Here is a 16,799-nt window from a genome sequence, read left to right as displayed (position 1 = left end):
CCCAGCCGGATTCAGAGGGATTCTGTTCACCTGTGTGCTTGTGTCTGACTGCAATTTATTGTTGTTCTGATGAACTGATTCTTGGCATATGAAGGTGTCAGCCTGTCCATGCTGATCAACCCGGCTGGGTCAGGCATGTCACATTAATCTGTGTGTGTTTGTGTGTATGACTGATTTGGGGACTGGGGGAACCCAGCCCCATTGCAACTGAATCCTGCAAGATAGGTCCATTGAGGGTGAGGACTTGCAGAAGGGAGATATACAGCTGTGTATAGAAACACAAGTAACACAAGCAGCATGTTGACAGAATTACCAAGACCCTAGAAACGTATCCCTAATACTTTGGGGCGTGCTCATTTAATGGCAAATCTGATAACAGCGGCTTGCTTAAAGCACGCAAAGCTAATTTTGTGGTAGACTAGCATCTTGCTGCTGATTTTCAGAGGGGCCCTGACAACCCCACCCATCACTGCTGATTGGGAGAGGGCTTCTTCACTCAGTCTATTTCACTACTACTTTTTTGCCATGCCCCTCACCACTAATTGGCAGAGGGCACCTTCACTCAGTCTGTGTTACTGCTGTTTTTTGGGGGGTTGATTTTGGAGAAAATCACTACCAAAGCCAGATTTCCCAGCAATTGCAACAATCACAGACAACACTGTTTTTCACAGTTTCTGCAAAATTGTGATTTAGGTAGGTCTCCAGTTATAGATATACCATGACAGTAGTGTGTCCCAGCATCCAGCGTACTGCTTAGGCCAGTGTAGGATGTCCCCATGTAGACATTCTGGAGCTCCTGGTCTTCAGCATGCTTGAGAGCAGCCACTATAGATGATCTCAGAGCAGCCTTAGTCATCAGTGCATTTCTAGGTTTGGAGGGTATAAATGGAAGCAGTGGTCAGGCCACGTTCAAGGGTGTTTCTGCTGGACATACTGCTGCTACACATAGACCAAGGTGTCAACAACCTTCTGCTGCTCTAAACTGAAACTTGCAATCTGGGCCTCTGCTGCTGGCTGCAAATCTCCACCTTCCAGAGCACTCATGCCACCTATGCTTACCCTCACCACTGATGCTCAGTTTCTGCAATGGAGTTATGTGCAGGCAAGAGAGAGCAGCAGGAAGCACTGTGGAGGGCGGTGATATAGACGGGGGCTAAGTACAGAGTCAAAAAGCCCAAGGTTGAATCAATTTAATCTTTGCAGGTTAGTCTAAATTGCAGAGATAAATTGAGAAGCAAGTGAACAGACATTCATTTTTGATTCAGGAAATGCAGTCACAGGCCTGCGGTGGCTCAAGCCAGAAGCCAGGGATTGGGGGGGTGGGGGGGTGGGAAAGAGGCATAGAGCATGCCTCCCAGCCTGCTAACCACTGCCAAAGGGAAGGGAAGAGAGAAACCCTCCAAGGTTTTCCCCCACTCCCTGCTCGAGTGGAGGGGGCATAGCCAGGTCCCACCCCTAGACTAGCTAGGGTCTGCCTGGGCAGAGTGAAGGGGCAATGCCTGTTAGGATGAGGAGGGGGTGGGTAGGGAAAAAGGTAGTGGCATTGAATTCATAAAAGCTTGAACAAGAATAGTCCTTTCTCTTAAATTAGCACGTATTAAGTACAGGGTTGTTTGCAACCTCAAGTGCACTGTATGTTTGTTTCCTCTTCCTACTGCTCCCCCCCCCCCGACCCTGATCTCTGGGATTTACAGTCCAGAATCACAGTAGCAGGACTCTCCTGGGTTTCTCATCAGTTTTTCTTCCTGCTTTCAGGTGCCTCTGGGATTTGTAGCGCACGGCTGCAGCCAGCAGAATGCTGGAGCATGGAGTAGGGGACGTGGCCAGCACACTGAGATTGGGGAAAGGTCCCTGGCCCCAAATCCCAGGCAGGGTTTGCCTGGGGGAGGAGGGGCAGTCCCTCCCCCCTGCAAACCCAGCTGCATTCCCCCACCAGGTTTCTCACTCCCCACCCTCTTGTCAGCCAGCTGGCACTGCTCCAGGTAGGGAGCAGAGGGTTGGGGCCAACCCTGCTCTCTGGAACAGACACCACAGCCCAGCTGAGGGCTGCAAAGCATCCTGGGATACTGGGGGACTGTGATTTAAATTGATACAGGGTTTGGGATGGAAGTTTCATAAACTGGCTTGACCTAAATCAGTTGGGTCAGATATTACATTCAACCAGGTTTATCTTAAACCAGTTTCAGCCATTTTGAAATTGGTTTATGTGCACTGAGCTTCTGTTCTGGTAGAAGTTTAAACCAGTTTCTGAAGACTTAAACCAGTTTATAAGCAACTTCTGTCCCTAGCCAGGATGATGGCACAGCACAGATGTATGCCATCCAATCCCAATTCTCCATTCAGTTCCAATCCTGCACCCTACCCCAGGCTGAGTCAGACTTTTGCAGGCCAGTACCTATCTCTTTGCAGGTTGGATCCAGCTTGCAGGCTATAGGGTGCTGACCCCCATTATAGACATACTAGCAAGTTGCCCGTGAAGAATGACAGGGGAAGTGGCGACAGAGGCTCATGTCCACACCCCCCCCTGCAATTTCAGGGATGGGCCTGCTCACCCTTCCTCCCCCCCGGCCACTTCAGGGCCAGAGCTGGGCCCACTCCCCCCATCCTGCCTTCCCTTCACTGCTGTGAGGCTGGGCCCACTCCCCCCACCCGCTTTCGGGTCTGGGGCCTCACCCCCGCACTCAGTCCACTCCCTCACCGCCACCTCCACTGTGCAGGGCTGGGAGGAGGCAGGGGCAAAACCAGCAGTGCTCATCCTCGCCCCCCTGCTCTGTCCTCAGCATCATGGTGGCACTCGGCCATGCCGCCACCACTGCCGCTGATCCAGAATGCTGTTGGAGCACTATGATTGGTTGATTCAGACAACTAACCAGAGTGTGAATAAAGTATTATGGACACAGACAGACCGACTGAGGCTTTTATAATATTAGAATGCTTAGAGTCAAACAGGGAGGTGTCTTGTGACTTTAATCACCCCGAGGGTTAGGCAACAGCTGACTGGGGAATTTGAGAGAGCAATTTTGGATTTAGACACTAAATCCTCAAGTCCTGCTTTAAGCACCTAAGTCCTTTACTGGATATAATATAAAGTAACTACATGGAACTTTATCAAGGTAGAAATGCAAAAAGTACTTTCCTGCATTAAAACAGGATGCTAGCAGTGCGCATCTCTCCCTAGCTTTTGCCTAAGTCATAGTATAGGGTGCTCTGGGTTTTTTTTTAATAGTTCCCTGTGGCTATTGGCTACCACTCATGGTAAATGATAGCATTAAAATACAGGTTACTGGACTTGGTGCCCCAGCAAGCCCCTTCCAGTCCTTTGTTCCTATGGGCCTAAACTAGCCAAGAGATAGAAAACAATGCATAGGATGGTCAGGAACAGTGCTCTGGAAGCTATTGATCTGGAAAGAGGAGGAACAGTGAGGTGGCAACATTTGCAAATCTTTCTGTAATATTATTTAGTTTAGATCAGAAAAATACTCTAAGGAACAACATAGGGATAGAGAAATTCTGCACTGACAAATACAAAACAACCCGCTTATGAAGATTAGATTAAATTAAATTATGTGTTTTGATGGACTTAAAGGAAACATACAAGTTAAAAAAAAAAAAACCCTGGGTATTATTTTATACCAATAGTTTAGTAAAAAACGCTACTCAATACAAATTGCCTGTCAAACAGGCAAACAAAACATTAAGATACACCTGGCAATTTGGCTAAAAGGGGGGTGGTCCCTTCTTTGTCAAGCCATCCCTGGTTGTGGTTTTTCTGCAACTAAAGATGGAAACGCAGAATTTAGGCTTATGCAGAATTTAGATGCTTTCCAGGACAGATCAGGATTGAAATAACATGCAAGTGAAATAGGTGCCTTTGTTGAACCTTTCTGAGCCTGCTTAGAACGCCAAAATGGAGATAGGTAAGAAATCGGGATGCCCAGGTGGCATAGTTGCTCCTGTGTAGGGTGAATTAGGTTCATATGTATTGCTTTAGATGCCTAAAAGCTGTATACATGCCTTGAAGAGAGGTAATTTTAATGCAATACCGGTTCTATGTCTTTGGCCTCCTTCTACTGCCTTTGACCTGTAAATCCAACCCCCTGCAAGTTTCTAAAAATTGATCCACTGCTCATTTACCAGAGTCCTCTTTGGTACCTGAATATGCCAAGAATTTAAGTCTCTCCTGCTCCTCTTCCAGCTCAGGTGGGGACTCTTCCAGCCCTTAGTCCTGCCAGTGCCAGCTTAGAGGAATTACTAGCTCCAAGTCACATGTTGAATGTTTGTAGCAGATCTGGATAACTCATCTCTTTTCTGAAAGAAAGTTTAGGGTACTATCAAAGCTGGACCCCCAAGGATAGGTATGTAGGGAGCAGGCCTCAGGCCCCAGCCTGGAGCTGTTACCACCCAGCAACCCAACCCCATGATCCCACCCTCACCCACCCCTCCCAATCCTAAACACTGCTCCCCGCCCACCCACAGCTCCATAGGGACTTTTGGCAATTTGTTGCAAGGGGGAGGAAGTCACTGGCTGGGTCAACACAGATCATCAGAATTCCCCATGTGGCCCTCTGGCCCAAGTATTTACCCATCCCTGATCTAGGTTTAACTGGAATACCAGCTCAGTTTCCCTCATCGGAAACTGGAATCCTAATATAATACCAGCATTACTTGTTGACGTGAAAGGGAAGCCACATTTTAGGATCCCATGATTTGTCTGCATTAGGTGGAAAAATTGATACTGGAATGGAATATCCTTGGTACAGTCCTAGTTGTTTACAAATAATTTACAAAGTCCTGCTTTTCTTAGGCAGGTAGAATCAAATGAAAAGAATTAGGTTCTTTGCTCATAGCTCAAAGCCCAAATGAGCCAGAACTCAACTCAAAACACCTCTCCCAGTTTTTCTTGTGGCTATTCTCTCTGGCTGTCTAGCTTTTCACTACTTTTCTGTGTGGCAGACTTAGTGATACAGCCCAGCAAGTCCAGGTTCAGAGGAGCTTCATTGTGAATGGTGGAGCACATCTGCCAATCAGGTGATTGCTGGGAGTGGCTGGCCCTGCCCCTGCCCGGGGGAGGGGGACGTGCGAAAAGCCCCAGACCTGATTGAAGCCTGCACCTTGCAGGTCTGACAGCACTCTGGGGCCAGAGCCTCTGGAGAGAATAAAAGGAGCAGCATGCCCAGCACGCGGCAGACACGACAGGGGATGACGAAAAGAACGGAGCTTAGGTGGGCTGGAAGAGCTGCCAGCAGAGCGAATGCCCCTGAAGAGCTCCTGAAGACTTCCTGTGGTGGTGTGGAGCAGCAGTCAGCTCCAGCACTCAATGCGCAGCACAGCACACAGGACAAAACCCTGGGAGCAGTGCCAGGCAGCTTGCTTCTCCAGCCACTCTGGCCACAAGCCGTGCACGGAGCTCAGACCCTGGGAGCTTCTCTGGGCAGCTTGGATCTGCAACCCCGGAATGAGGCCGGAACCTTGGTACACATGACAGTGCATGGGGCCAGAAGGGCCATGGAACGCGGTGCAGGCAACACTGCACAGAGGATCCAGAAGGGGACTGAGCCCCTGTGCTTGCACGAGGTGGGCCAGGCCTCCGGCCACCAGCAGAAGGAGAAGCCCTCAGTGTACATGACAGTGCACAGGGCCACCAGTAGCCAAAAGGGGAAGCATCTCAACCTGAGGAGGCCCATTCATCTGGGCCCACCCCAGAGTCATGAGTGCCAGGGGAAAAGGGTCCCACATGGGAGAGGCAGCACCCCATACCTAGCCGGGGAAACCCTGTGAGTTACATGCTCTTCTATGGGAGGGGTGAGTGATCCCAAGGGGTATTCGGGGCTTCCCCATTAGTTCCTTTGACACTGACAGAGCTCTAGGGGCTAGCCTGGACGTTGGGATCCTTTAATAAGTTCACTTTATTGCTAGTATTGTGCACCTCAAATTTTGTGACAGTGCCTTATATTTTGTTGTTCCTGTGAAATTTATAATTGTTGATTCATGTACATATGGCTCCCTGAAATCCACACTGAAACCTCTTCCCTGCTACCCTCTTGTTTCATACCTGTTCCCCTTCGATTCACACTTACCTGTACTGTTTGATTATTTACCCATGTGTTATTTGTGCCTGTCTGCGTTAATTCATAATTTACCTGTTCCTGAGTGGAACCCCAAGTGGTAGTATACATATTAAATACGTATATAGAGAGAAAGAGATACACACGCACACACACACACACACACAAACATACGTGTATATATATTCTTTTGATTCAGCTCTCAGCATAGATAAGTTGTATATTAGTAAATATGTTCATTAGTTTACCTCTTATGACATTATATATAGATAAGATATTCTGTGCCCTGGCCTGACTTTATGGGGGATAGAGGGAATTGACTGACAGCTGCAGTTCCCTCACAGCACTCATGCCTAGCCACCTATACCTTCTGTTTGGAAGAGGAAAGCACCATCTACACAGAGCCTACTACTTCTACAAGGCTTTGTTAAATTTACTAGGCCTTATTACATACAAGGCCTCACTAATCTTTGACTTTCATTAGGCTCTTAACAACAACATATAGCTTCATATTTGAACAAATGACAGAAAAACACTTGGTCTAATTTTCACAGCATTCAGCAAGCACCTTAGACACAATTTTCAGCTGTCACACTCCATCCCTTGCTTGCTGAAGCACTGTGATAGCTACAGTTGAGATGCTAAAGCTACATGCGCTACATCAGGGAATGGGGAGGGATCTTTAAATTTAACTTGCATAGTATGAACAGATTTACGACAACAATGGTTAAAACACCATTTAGCTGTTGCCACTAGGGCAGTACAGAGCACTATGATGCTTAAGATAGTCAGCCATGTTGTTGAAGTGATACCTGGTGACATGCGAAAAGTGCAAAACACATTGTACCATTTACGTGGCTCGGGCACGTTGACAGCCAAACTGATGATCTGCCCACCCTCCCAAGCAAGGAGGGCCAACTGAGTTCCTTGCCAAGCTTTTGCCTCAAGGCTTTGCAGCTTATCTTTTACCTTATTCCAGTCTTCTTACCGTGGCACGTCCACATCCGATACCCATGAGGTGGGTATCGTAAAGTTGAGAGGTATAGTCTCAGAGGAAATTTCTGGACATTTCAGGGCAATAGTATGGTTACTTAATTGCAGCAGAGCAACAACTCAACTCTTAGCTCCTAAGCAACACAAATTGCACGAAGTCCAGGTGGTACCATTTTCATATAGTAAGCGACCTGGTCCTTCCCAACAAACAAGTTGCCCTATTGACGCACATATGACAGGTTAGATAGTTCATGTATGCAGGTCATGTTAGGTGGGCTGAGAGGCTATCCTCTCCATAGGGTCCCTAATCCAATTAAGGTGTTACTGATTTGAACTAAGGGGGATAAGTGATGGAGACTTGCGGATACAGCCTCCTTTTAGTTGTATTAAAGTGGGTACCATTCCACCACACCCCTATGTAGGTATGATTCACAAACCATGTAATAACTTTGTTCCAACCTGTTTCCACCTAGTGCGCTTCACACCATCACTAGAGAGTGTCATCAGCCATAGGAATGGGAGGGGGTAGATTCTCCCATAAACGCAGTGGCTCAAGAGGCTGAACAGATGCAGAATGCACAATTGGGGGCACAGACTCAGGGGCATTGAGCTCAATAGGGTTTCCCTCAGGAAGTATGGAACAACAAACCCATAAATGAGCAGAGCTACAACAATTACCTCCCCTCCCACAGTTAGTCATTACAGCCTTCAAGTAGGGAATGTAAGATAATAACTGGACCACAGGTGCACTGACAGTTACCACCTTGCCAGTCAACTATCCTGTTTCTTCTACTCAGAGACCAGGATTTCACTTGCTCCGGGGTGGTGGGTTTCTTCCAATATGGATACTGCAGCTGGACCACGTGAAGGTCATCTGAGCACGTTTCTAGGGGATGCTCTTCAGGGTCAAGCCACTCCTTTAGGTCTTCAGGAGCAAATTCATTAATATCTAATATCTGGGTAATAAGAAGGATAGTAGCCACGCCTTACCCAGGAAACACAAAAAAGCATTAATAAGAAGAATACAGTTATAACAGTCCACCACTTCATGGTGCCAGTCAATTCAGACAGGTGACAGAGCAGGACTCGTCTTCAGTGGCAGGCTCAATTAGGAATGGCTATGGCTGCATTTGTGGACAGATCAAATCTGTAGTAACAAGACAACAAGGAGCTTGGCTCCCATTAGATGAATCTGGCTTAAATCCCCACCATGTATTATGCATACCTTTTGCCAATAGTGTCCCCTCCCATTTATCTCCCTGAGGATGCTTCACTACCACCCAATCTCCTGCCTGGAGCTTTCCCAGGTCACCACCCCTAGGTTGCTCTACTGCTGGCTCTCAGGGACCACCCAATCCAAAGGCCTGTTGCATAGGGCTACCTCCCAGACGGGGTTGGTTATTGGCCCAATTGATAGCTCGATCCAGGTGCAAGTCCCAGTCCTTGAGAGCTAGGCCAGCGGCTAACCGCAAATTGCATTTAAGGATGCCATTGGCTCACTCTACCAATCTGTTAGACTGTGGATGGTGTGGGGCGTGAGATGTCCATAACATGCCATGTTTTGTGATCCAGTCATACACAAGATGATTGCAGAAGTGAGAGCCATTATCGCTTTGTAGTTCTGTGGGTGGTGGATACACAGCTAGCAGAGTTTCCAGTGCTGCACAAATATCCTGGGCTGTAGCTCTTGCTGAGGCACAGGCAAATGTTATTCCTGTGATAACTTCTACAGCTACAAACACGTACTGTCGCTTCTGGGAAGTTCGAGGGAGGGGGCTTATGAAATCACATTGCCATACCTGCCACGCTACCTTTCCCCCACGTAATGACAATGGGACAGTCGGGCAAAGTTTTAGTCGCATTTCTTGTGCTTCTTTTTTAGTTACATGAATGCCCCAAGATGTGGCCAGGCGGGCAGTTCCATCACTCCCAGGGTGCCCATGTTGTCAACGTAGCCATTCTGCAGCTCGTTCCCCAGGTGTACAGTGGGAAGAGGAATTGAGCAATGTTGGACTAACTGCTTCATTTTCTTCTTTAAAATACAAGGTTTCAGCGCCCTCTTCCCTTGTTAGCTGATCAACTCACCTATTCCACGTTGACTCCGGGCCTTCTCCTGCTTTATTCCCGTGTGCTGCACTCACATGTCAGACATGTAGAGGAAGCTCATCTTGGGCTAACTTCCATAAGGTCTCCCATTCCTTGTGGCTCTAAATGTCCTGTCCTCGTCTTTTAAAGTTTTCCTTGTTCCATAGGGGTAGCCATTTAGTACATCCTTCTACTATCATCCAGGAGTTGCTATAAATATAAATGGGCTTTACAGGATGTGGACCTTCTACTAATTCCCACACAGCTACGCCAAGCACTGCTTTGAGACCGGCATACAGCATGCTTTTTCTGAGGCCTTGTAATACTACTTGCTTGCCATCTTGAATCCTCAAGGTGGCTGCTCTCCAGGCACGACCTCAAGCAGACCTGTCTGTAAACCAGACTTAGATATTGGCTGAGGTCTCCATTTCAGGTGAGAAAGGGGGTGCTTCTTTGATGGGTGAAGGTTCACTACAGCTTGTTTAGTCAGGATAAATGCTAAATCATACTTTCTGTGACTCTTTCAACTAATGCAGGCCGTCCCTTTGGGGTTACTCGTTGGACCTGGCTGAAGATATAATGAATCCACTTTTGGACTGTGGTGTCTTGGGCTCTTCCCCCAGGTGGCAGCTGGCAGTCTGACAGAGCCATTCCGAGAATAGGTATTGGAGTAATGATAACTGTAGGTAATTCTCCCTTAGCACTTCTGTGGCTTCCAGGGCCACTGCTGTTGCACACAACATTTGTTCTAAGAGAGTATACCTTGCTTCCGCCCCTCTCCAGCCTCAGCTCCAGAATCCAAGGGATTTTCCTTCTGCTTCTGAGGATTCCTTCTGCCACATGCTCCGGTGTGGTCCTCCTTCCAAGACACCTATATGAAGCCAAACCTCTCCTTCGGGACATTGTGCTGCTAGGGAGGCATGGACATTTACTGCTTCTTTAAGAGCCTGTAAGGCATATTCATCCTCAGGACCCCATTCCCATTTAGTCCTCTTCTTACATAGGTTATACAAGGGATGAGCTAATATGCTAAACTCAGGAATGTGCATACGCCAAAAATTGAGTGCTCCCAATTGGGCCTGTAGTTCTTTCACATCAGTTGGGGTCTCTACTACACTCTACAGCCCTTCAGCTGGTATTGTGCCCCCCCCAGAGATTCACACTGGAGCCCTACTTCTTGGATTTTCCAATCAGACAGCGTTAATCTGAAGGTACGCACTCTCTTTTAATGATTCAGAGGCCTTGGTGGCAGCCTCTTTGTCTTGACTGCCCACCATGACGCCATCTATATACTGCTACATGCGTACATCAGGGTACTTTTCTTAGACCTCATGAACTACGGTAGCTAGAACCCCGTAAGCCAAGGTGGGGCTGTGTATCCACCCCTGGGGCAACACAGTGTAGGTATACTGCTGCCCTATCCACGTGAAAACAAATACTGGCCAGTGACTTTCATGGATGGGAATAGCAAAAAACAAACAAACCACAAAAACAAAAAAAGTCCTTGATATCAATGGATCCCATCCACACAGGCCCATAACACCAGATGCTTTCTGTTAAGGCTGGTAGTGATGGGATGGCAGCTGTCAAGAGGTCAGTATTAGCATTCAAAGCTCAAAAGTCAATAGTCAGCCACCACCCTCCATTTGGCTTATGCACTGGCCACACTGGATTGTTATATGGAGAGTGGGTTTGGATAATAGTCCCGTCCTCCAACTGCTGACTGATAATACACTGGATAGGTTGGGTAGCCTCAGGGGGTACTGGGGTCGTTGTACTCCTTTAATGGGAGGCAGGGTTAATGGGGTCATGATACATTGAGTTACAGCTGTTATAGTAATTTCTTTTGGTTCCTGGTGAGGCACTGTGCACCCAAACTGCCAATTCTCTTGCCAGAGAGGGTGCAGAGTGAGACAGGGCCGTGGAGAGCCCGAGTGCCAGTGAGGCGCTGTGTGACACAGGGCTGTGGAGAGCCTGAGGACCAGGGGGCCAAATTGTAACAAGGCCCAACACCAGAAAAGGCTAGAGCCTTGGAGTCAAACCCTGTTTGGTGGGTTTTGGATGGGGAGGCCTAGCTCAAGAAATACTGGGGTCAGGCCCATGTAGGCAAAAGACCCCAACATACAAAATACAATAGGGAGTCTCCCGCTCGCAAGAACATCAACAATAATTTCCATCAAGACGTGGCAGGAGAGTAGAGGGTGGGACATAAGTGCTCCAAAGCAGACTCCAAGGGTGCCCCACGTAAAGTGCAGATTAACAGGGAAGATGGCGTTGGAGAGGGCGACCTGTTACATTGGTGCATTGGACAGGAAACTTCCCAAGGTAATATGTACACTGAGACTATGGTTGATCCGAATGAAAGAAAGAACCCTTGGGTCCAAAAAGAAGATGGGACAGACCCAAATCTCAGGTTTAAAAAGGCTACAAATGGGATTGGAACTCATGTACCAAGTGGTTCAGGGTCTGCAGAAACAAGCAGAAAGACAGCAGGCATTGATTGAGAGGATGTTGAGAGACATACCGACAAACCAAGCCCCCACCATGGGCAGTTGTGGGTATGTTGCCTGGGTTTACAGTGAACCAAAAGAGGAACAGCCTGCACTTACCATAGATGTGCGGCTTGAGGGACAGAAAACAGAAGCTATGTTAGATACCAGTTCATCCCACATGATAGTGCAGAGAGATATCCTACCAAGAGGGGAGAGCGAAGTGTTGGACCAAATCACCATTCAGTGGTGGAGCGGGGAATTGCTAAGACAAGATCGAGTATGGGTTACTCTGCAAGTGGGAGAGAAAGTACGCCGAATGTGGGTCGAAGTGGCTGAGCACTTACTGTACCCAGTGATGCTGGGATGTGACTGGCCAGAGCTTTTGACAGTTGTAGCCTAGGCATACAGTTTGGGAGGGGCGACCCCACAATGCTACCCTAGTTGCACTAGGGGGGAAGCCTCTGAGGAGAATACAGAGGTAGAAGGCCCCAGCTGGAGACCACTTGGAGCAGGGAAAGGAGGGTGCAAGACAGTAAGGTCCGAGGCGGCATCTGGGGGTGCCCATACTAAGAGGCGTTCGCCAGTGAACTTGAACTACCTCTATCAGATGAAGAAGCAGAACAGAAAGTTGACATGGCACAGTTGTGGGAGGATGAACACTTCAGGTTGGAATAGAGCAGAGGAAAAAGGGTTTTGGTATGCCTTCCAGGAACACCTAGCCCAGCAGAATGGGGAAGTGCTAAGACCAGAGTTGATGCAGACCACCCCATGATTTGAGGTGAGTAACAATCTTCTATATAGAGTTGAATGGGGAAAACACGGGGAAGAGGAAGTAATACAATTGTTGGTACCTCAGCGATACCGAAAGGCCCTACTGAAGGTAGCCCATGAACTCTCTATGGGCAGACATTTGGGATGAGACAAGACCAAGGCTCACATCCGGAGAAGATTTTCTTGGCCAGGGTTAATACGGGAAGTGGCCAAGTACTGCGCATCTTGCCCCGTTTGCCAAAAAGTAGACCCCAGTCATCCTCCAAGAGCTCCATTAATACCACTACCTTTGGTGGAAGTCCCCTTTGAGCAAGTGGCTGTGGATATTGTGGGGCCACTGCCTAGAAGCAGTTCAGGGCACCAATTTATTTTGGTCCTCCTGGACTATGCGACAAGGTATCCGGAGGCTGTACCCATGCAGACAGTGTTTATACCCAAGGTGGCAGAAGAGTTATTAAAAATATTCTCCAGAGTGGGGCTCCCTAAGGAATTATTGACAGACCAAGGGACAAACTTTACATCTCATGTGTTCGAGGGAGTGAGCAAAACACTGGGCATTAAGCACCTAAAGACCACAGTATACCACCCCCAAACGGATGGACTAGTGGAGCGATTTAACAGGACCCTGATACAGATGAAGAAGTTTGTGGTAGAGAGCCCCCAGAAGTGGGATCAGATGTTGCCACCCTTGTTGTTTGCAATAAGAGAGGCACCCCTGGCCTCAACAGGATTTTCCCCCTTTGAACTGTTATATGGGTGGCAACCAAGAGGAATTCTTGATTTGGTTAAAAAAGGCTGGGAAGAACAAAGTAAAGACCGGAACCTGGTTCAGTACTTAATACAGCTTAGAGAACACCTGGAATCGGTCTGGAAGGAAGCTCTAGGAAATCTGAGGGAGGCCCAAGAGCGGCAAGCAACCCATTACAATCGAGGAGCTCAAGAAAGGAAGTTCAAAGTAGGAGACCGCATACTGGTTCTCTTACCAGATCAGGACAGCAAGTTACTAGCACAATGGCAAGGCCCTTATGAAATAACACGCCAACTAGGGCCTGTAGATTATGAGGTATATCAACCAGACAAGCAAAAGAAAAAACAGACATACAACATTAACATTCTGAAGCCATGGCAAGAAAGAGAGTGCCTGTTCTTGGCCCTCCAACCAGATGAACCTGAACTAGGACCCTCCCTGAGGGAGAGGGAAGCGGGTAGTGAAGTAGAAGTGGCTCCCCGACTCTCAGAAGAACAGAGACGGCAGGCAAGGGAACTAGTGTGGGAGTATGGAGATGTTTTCTAAAAGGTCCCCAGGGAGGCTCGGGGCATGATACATCAAATAAGGACCCCCCCCCCCCCCCCAGGCCAGGTGATCCATGAGAACTGTAGGCGAATCCCACAACAACTACAAGGCCCGATAAAGGAGGAACATGGGATGTTGTTAGAGAAAGGCATAATACAAGAATCCCAAAGTGAGTGGCGCAGTCTCATTGTGGCCATGCCGAAACCAGATGGAAAAATTAAGCTCTGTATTGACTTTCAAAAGGTAAACGCAGTGGCCAAGTTCGATGCTTATCCAATGCCAAGAGTGGATGAAATGGTGGAGAATATAGGGCAAGCTAGCTCTATCTCCACATTGGATCTAATGAAAGGCTACTGGCAGGTCCCCTTAGCACCTGAGGATCAAGAAAAGACAGCCTTTGCAACACCATGGGGCCTATTCCATTTCCGACGCATGCCATTCGGATTGCATGGGGCTGCTGCGACATTTCAGCGGCTAATGGACAGAGTCCTGGCTTTGCTTGGGGGTTACGCTGCGACACACATAGATGACATTATTGTGTAGACCGCAGATTGGCCAGGACATTTAACAACACTGTGGGTGGTATTGCAGGACTTAAGGAAGGCAGGATTAACCGCCAACCCAAAGAAGTGTACCATTGGAAAGGAAGAAACAGTACCTTGGGTTCCAGGTAGGAAGTGGAAAGATACTGGTGGACAAGGTAGAGGCAACAAAGAAGTATCAAATTCCATGAACAAAGAGACGAGTGAGGGCCTTTTTGGGAATGGCAAATTATTATAGGAAATTCATACCTCATTTCACAGACTTAGTAGTGCCTTTAATCGAAATGGTAAAGGCAATGGCTCCAAACAAAGCGAGATGGACACCAGAAGCAGAAGCAGCATTTCAAAAGGTGAAGGAGGCACTGTGTACACAGCCACTACTGTATACACCAGACTTCAACAAACCATTTATGGTATTAACAGATGCGTCCAACTGGGCTATTGGTGGCAGTGTTAGTCCAAATGGAGGAAGGAGAGGAACATCCAATAGCATAATTAGTAGAAAGTTACACCCGCCGGAAAGGAATTATGCGACAATAGAAAAGGAATGCTTGGCAATCAAATGGGCCATAGAAACGCTTCGATATTATCTGTTAGGTTGGAAATTTACATTAATTACAAACCATGCCCCGCTGCAATGGCTCCAGAGCATGAAGACCGATAACTCTAGGCTGATTAGATGGGCCCTCAGTCTCCAAACATACTGCTTTAAGGTGGAGCATTGTCTAGGGACTAAGAATGTAAGTGTCAATTTTTTATCTAGACAATATGAAAATGGTTCAGAGGGGAAGGGAAGACCCCAGACAAAAGAGAAGGGGGGGGGTGTAACAGGGAACCCTAACCCTGTCACCAGAAAGCAGGCCTTCCCCTTTAAGGCCAGAACTTTCTGGGCATGAAGTGCTGGTAGGGAAAGGGTTAAATGCAGAACCTGGCCAGCTAGTCAGCTGACCGGAAGGGGCAGGACTATAAAAACCCTGGACAGAATGGCAGTAAGGCGGACAGCAGCTGAAGGGGAAGGAGTGCCTCCAAGAGCTCCATAGAGGAGCTGGGTGAGCAGTCCAAAGGCGGGAACTACGAAGCTGTGGAGAGATGGCAACCACACCACAACAAGGACTGTAGCTGATGGTCGGGAGCTGAAGCACGAAGCCTGCGAATGTAAGCTGACCTGCTGCTATGCTTCATCATAGTGACTGGTGGCAGTTATTATTTTTTCCTTTTTGATTATTGACTAACACCGGTGGCTTAGGTGAGGCTATTAGGGGATGGAGGAGACCTCATAGGGGACCCACAACAGCGTGGGGACCCTGGCACCAGAGCAGGCGCAGCATTTGGGGTGTGCCGAGCCTGGGCACCAGAGAGGGTGCAGCATTTTGGGGTGCACCGACCCTGGCACTTGAGAGGGTGCAGCTTTTGGGGTGCACTGACCCCAGGTGCCAGAAAGGGCGCAGAGCGAGACAGGGCTGTGGAGAGCCTGAGCGCTAGAGAGGGCGCAGAGCGAGACAGGGCTGTGGAGAGCCTGAGGACCAGGGGGCCAAATTGTAACAAGGCCCAACACCAGAAAAGGCTACAGCCTTGGAGTCAAACCCTGTTTGGTGGGTTTTGGACGGGAAGGCCTAGCTAGAGAAATACTGGGGTCAGGCCCATGTAGGTGAATGACCCCAACATACAAAATACAATAAGCAGTCTCCCGCTCGCAAGAACATCAACAATAATTTCCATCAAGACGTGGCAGATGAGTAGAGGGCGGAACATAAGAGCTCCAAAGCAGACTCCAAGGGTGCCCCACGTAAGGCGCAAATTAACAGGGAAGATGGCACTGGGGAGGGCGACCTGTTACAGTCGGCTTGGCAAGTCCTGGCTTCTGTAAAATAGGTAAAAGCTGCACTAATCGCCAGATTGCATCTCTTACCAGGTGATTCACTGCCTCTGGCTCCAAGGCCAACAGGGCTGAGGTGCACTCTGTTGGTGCTTGTCGGCAAAACCACCTCCACAATGGTGCTGTCACAACTTCTGCATCTGACGTGCAAGTCCAAACTGCTGCATGAATAATTTCAGTTAGTGCTAACTGATACAAACAGTGGAGAGCCTACTCTAAATTGGCCCATGCCTGAGGGACAGGGTTAAGCTCTTCTTCCATATTACCATAACTGGCCACAGTTGCTTGCATTGTTGCAGAAAACAAAGTAACATTTTCATCTCCTCCTGCAAACTGACTCAACTGGAGCTTGGGGTGCAGGACTAATTGAGCAGCTTCTGCATGACTCACTGAAATCTCAGAAGCTCCTTCATTATACATTTGAACTAGCCAGTCTATCACTGGCTCTCCCGTCTTGGACCTATGCACAAATCATCTCCTTTATCCTCACCCACAGCAACTTTCACTTTCAACAGTCATCCCTTCCTGTAAACTATGGGCAGAGATGCCCCCCACCCCAGTATGCCAACCTCTTTGTGAGCCACCTAAAAAGAAATGCATTCTAGAAAACTGCACTATCAACCTGCACTATATCTGTATTATATAGATGATATTTTCAGTATCTGGACTGAACACCTGAAC

The 16,799-nt window shown here is 48.2% G+C and overlaps 1 long non-coding RNA gene across 1 annotated transcript in view; it reads right to left on the bottom strand.

The window, feature by feature from the left end:
- Nucleotides 1-603: 603 nt before the first annotated feature.
- The window catches only part of LOC132249966 (uncharacterized), a 35,886-nt gene continuing 19,690 nt past the window's right edge, over nt 604-16,799 (bottom strand). The window contains exons 2-3 of the long non-coding RNA XR_009461514.1: nt 4,153-4,308; nt 604-866 (exon numbers count right to left, since the gene is read on the bottom strand). This is a non-coding gene — a long non-coding RNA (uncharacterized LOC132249966). The remainder of the gene's footprint in view (nt 867-4,152; nt 4,309-16,799) is intronic.

The sequence above is a fragment of the Alligator mississippiensis genome, chromosome 1, assembly GCF_030867095.1.
Source record: "Alligator mississippiensis isolate rAllMis1 chromosome 1, rAllMis1, whole genome shotgun sequence".
Classification (NCBI taxonomy): domain Eukaryota; kingdom Metazoa; phylum Chordata; order Crocodylia; family Alligatoridae; genus Alligator; species Alligator mississippiensis.
This window is presented reverse-complemented; position numbering and strand designations above follow the sequence as displayed.